A 4,993-nucleotide genomic window follows, 5' to 3' on the forward strand; every position below is an offset into this window, starting at 1 on the left:
TAAAAATTCTAAATAAATTAGGATCGAGATATATACGTGTTGGGTGGAACTTTATGTATAGGAGAATGGCTCCATGGGTGAGCGATTCTTCTGTATGGCTGAGCGGGTAGTCGTGGTGGCCATGATTTGCTAGTATTGTTGTAAAAATGTTGTAAGAAGTAGTATTGTATTGTATTGTAAAAAAAATTTGTAGTGTTTGATAATTCTTCATATAATTGCTATATGTAAATGAATGATATGGGCTAATATTTTTTTTTTTTAGAGATCGGTATCACGCTACCCGCTTCGTTTATTTCATTTAGAAATAAACTTAGCTAGAAATATGAATCAACTAGGATTCGAACTTGGGTATCGAATACCAACCACCAAGCCGGCCCTTTGCCATGTGCTCTAGGGACGGTCGGTCGGTGATATGGGCTAATATTAGTTTGAAAAGTGATGTGGACTATTGTAAATTGATAAAAATACTAGAAATATATATTATTCTTATTATTTTCTCAATATATAAAATATATTTAAGTATTTCTGTCGAAAAAAATAATTTAAAAATAATAGAATTAATTAATAAAATTAATTCTGAATATTAAACTAATCTCAATTTGCATGGCAAATAAAAAAATTATATATGATTCAAAATGAACTTAAAATCTAGTAATGCGATATTGGTGAATGAGATGAGAGGGAAAAGATCGTTGTTGCGATGCCAGCAAATGAGTTGAGAGATCAAGAAGATTGGTATACTAAGTTGAGAAGGAGAAGATAGGTGTAGGATCCTGAAGCGCTCGCTTAATTTCCCCGCTACTTGACAGTATGGATCGATGGATTAAACTGTCAAGAGTTGAGTTAGAGTACTATCAATAGGGCATCGTTGTTATCGATTCATTTTTAATGATTGAACCTATGAATCGATGATCGACACCGTTGAATAAAATTTAAACTATTTGAAGTATATAGAAATCAAATTTCAAATCTTTCGATATCAGTGACCTAACAATTAAAGGGTCGCGGAATTCGTACTTTTAATAGTTGATATGAGGTATTTTCTCATTTACCGGTGTAAAGGGATTCAAGTCAGTTGAATTTTTGTTAAATTTTTTTTAAAATTATTTAAAATATGATCTACACTTTTGATCTTCATTACAAAAATCATATCATCATTTTTTGAGTGACATTTATTTTCAGTCGTATATTTTTGTATCTACTTGATGCATACAAAAGTAATATTGAAAAAAATACAAAATTTAATTTTTAGATATTTTAAGTTGTTTAGATCATATTCAACGATGCCGAGCATCGATTCGAAAGCTTCATTATTGAAACAAATTGATTGTAATGAAACTTATTTGTCATTGATAGTATTCTAATCCAACTCAGATATCAATATAATTTAGTCTATATTTTTAGAATTTTCAAAAAAAATCCAAGAAGAAAAAGTTAGTACTTCACATATGCTTGACTCTTTTGAACATCATCTCCTCACTGTTAGTGGGTGTTTCCGGTTCGGTGGGGCCAGTACGATTTTCCTGTTTAATTACATCATTAAAAATTAATATTTATCAAAAACGTATCTGGGATGGGAGATTTTTTTTGTTTATATAATTAATGGCATAAATATTTACTGTTTGTTAATTACAAAGGTGACGTTTTTATATGCACGCGCGCGTTCTTTGTCTCCACTCTCCTACTATTGTTTCAATCCAATGTGGGATTAGAATACTATCAATGCCCCTCATTGTTAGTAGTTGTTAGTTTGTCTTGAGCTTCCACCAGGCGCCACCGCGAGCTCGTGGTCGGGTCGTACCTCCCGCGCATCGTCGAGGAGGGCCGTGCCGCCGCCGTTAAGAACCGGCAGCGCTGGCTCTTCACGAACAGCGATGGCTGGTACGTATTTCCAAACTCAAAATCTTTATTTTTCATGCACGTTACTGCGCATAGTAACATAGAGTGAGTAAATCTTATCAAGCCAAATAAGATTATTTGGTTCGATTTATGGCCATGACTACTATACTATTATCAGTATTGGACCTCTCGTACTCATAAGTTGTTTTCGATGATGGAGCTTCCGAATCGATGATCCACTCCGTTAAATATGATCTAGAGTATTTGAAACTTCTAGAAAATAAATTTCGTAAATTTTTGAAATCATAATAAAGTCCATCAAGTGGGCATATATAAAATGAACGGTCAAAATCGAACGACATCCTAAAAAAGCATGATCAGATCCTTCAATTCAAGATCGGAGTTATTGATCTTTATCTATGTAGTGAATAGAATTTTCTATCAAAAAATCAACAAATTTCGATTCTTTTACACCGTAAAACTAGAAAGTATTCCATACCGGCCGTTAAAAATTGTCAAATTTGTGACCTCTTGATCGTAAGGTAAATGATGTCGAAAAATTATAAAATTTGATTTCTAGCAGTTTTAAATGCTGTAAATAATGTTTGACGATGTGGATCGTCGATTCGGAAGCTCTATCATCGAAAACAACTTATGAGTATGAGGGCGATCGTACTCATAATAGTATAGTAGCCGGATCCTCGATTTATATAAAGAATATATAGAGGTGTACAACTGAAAACTAAACCGTATCAAATCAAATAAGATTATTTGGTTCGGTTTGTACGAAGAATAACTAGGGTGTACAGCCCATCGAAAACTAAATTGTATCAAACCAAGTAAGATTAATTATTTGGTTCGGTTGGTTTGATTTTCGGTTTGGCTTAATTTTGAAATCGACTAAAATTCGATTCTCGGATTCAATTGAGTTTGAATAGAAAACTGAATAGCAATATTTTTTTATATATTTTTTCTATGAACCATTTATTAAAATTTTATATTTATAATCAGATCTTATCATATATATTACAACATATTTTTCAAAATTCTATATTTATAATTTTTTTTTTGCATGATTTCGTAATGAGTCAATTTTGAATCTTAAATTATAATAAATTTACAAAAAATAGAAAATCTAAAAAATAGTTACAAAACTGAACCGAACCATAATAGTTCGGTTAGGTTTGGCTCAGTTTTGAGCTTAAATTGGTTTGGATCGGTTGTAAATTTTTCTACACCGGCCGGATAGCGCCCCCAACAAGCTGGGTCACTGTAGTTTTAATGCTCCTAAAGTCTCGACCATCCACTTATAGCTATATATATGTGATCACAATAGAATTTAAAATAAATGTAAAGTTTGAATTTTATATCTAGCTAATATAAAGTGAGAGTTGGCTACTAATATTTTGTTTACCTTTTGGTTGTTTTGCATTTTAAAAGCAGAGTCCTTTTTTTTTTTAAGAAAAATTTAAAATTTTTAAAGGCTTTAGAATTTAGGGGACACTTTAAAAGAGAGGTGAGAGAGAATAAAGAGACGCATGCAGATGATAGAAACATGAATTCAAGAATGGTAAAAAATTATTTAATCAAAATATAATTATTTAAAAGTAAAATATGTAATGTTACTGTAAAATAAATGATTGTTCTAAAAAAAAAAAAAGCTTAGATTGATGGTAAAAAAAAAACAAAAAAAAAAAATTTATATTTATGTTCAACACTATCATAATTTTTATATTTCGTAGGAACGACGGCGGTTTGGCGTACGTGGAGCTACGTGGCGTTCGAGCACCCGGCAACGTTCGACACGCTGGCGATGGACCCGGTCAAGAAGCAGGAGATCGTCGACGACCTCATCCAGTTCAGGGACGGCAAGGAGTACTACGCTCAGATCGCAAGGCGTGGAAGCGCGGGTACCTCCTCCACGGCCCGCCGGGGACGGGCAAGTAGAGCATGATCGCCGCGATGGCGAACCTCCTTGACTACGACGTCTACGACCTCGAGCTCACCACCATCAAGGACAACACCAAGCTGCGCAGGCTCTTCATCGAGACCACCAGCAAGTCCGTCATCGTCGTCGGGGACATCGACTGCTCACTTGACCTTACCGGCAAGCGAAGCAAGCACGAAGAGAAAGACAGTGCGGAAGTCGAATCTGAGGACAAAAAGAATATGCCGCCGCCGCCAGAAAAGGATGAAAAGGAAGAGAACAGTAAGGTAACATCACGAAAAATCCCTTTACAATTTCAGAAATATTTTTAGAGAATACGACGTTAATGAAGAAAGCAAAATGACTAAATTATTCTTACTCTTTTTATAAAATAAAAATATTTTTTTAATATATTTCAGTCATGTTGAAGAATATTTTTTATAGGAGTCTAAATAAAACGACATGAAATGTTGGTGAGGTATAATCTAAATTTTTAAAAGTTAGAAGGTAAAAATAAAAAAAAGAGTATTTATAAAAAAATTTTCTGTAATATAATTTTAAAATAATGCTTAATTTTGATTTGATATTCTAGAGTTTCAAAAATTTAAATTGTTAGAGAATGATATTTTAAATATTTTATATTCACCAGGTGGCGTTGTCGGGGCTTCTGAACTTCATCGACGGGCTATGGTCGGCGTGCGGCGGGGAGAGGATCATTGTGTTCACGACGAACCAAGTAGAGAAGATCGACCTGGCGCTGATACGGCGGGGGAGGACGGACAAGCACATTGAGATGTCGTACTGCGGGTACGAGGCGTTCAAGGTGCTAGCCAAGAACTACCTCCGCATCGACGGCCATCGCCGTTTCGACGAAGTTCGGCGGCTGCTGGAGGAGATTAGAATGTCGCCTGCCGACGTGGCAGAGAATCTGATGCCTAAGTCGGCCGGCGAAGGCGCAGACGCGTGTCTCGAGAGACTGATCGAGGAGCCGAAGAAGGCCAAGGACGAGGCGGCAGCAGCTCCAGCATCGGCGGCGGTGGCTTCCAGTAGTGAAGATGAGACTGTAGAGAGCGACAGAATATCTTGCAAAGGAGTTGGGAGATTCTGGAGTTAGTGATAGACATATTGGCTCAAATCAAAGCATTCTAGAGTCGGGATAGATCTCTCCTTTGGAAATATGAGAAATGGTTCGGTACTTTCAAAAAAAAAAAAAAAAAAAAAAAAAAA

At 35.3% G+C, this 4,993-nt stretch overlaps 1 pseudogene; it reads left to right on the plus strand.

Moving 5' to 3' along the window:
- The window catches only part of LOC109712770, a 3,121-nt pseudogene continuing 1,755 nt past the window's right edge, over positions 3,628-4,993 (plus strand).

This window comes from Ananas comosus, linkage group 7 (assembly GCF_001540865.1).
Source record: "Ananas comosus cultivar F153 linkage group 7, ASM154086v1, whole genome shotgun sequence".
NCBI classification, from domain to species: Eukaryota; Viridiplantae; Streptophyta; class Magnoliopsida; order Poales; family Bromeliaceae; genus Ananas; species Ananas comosus.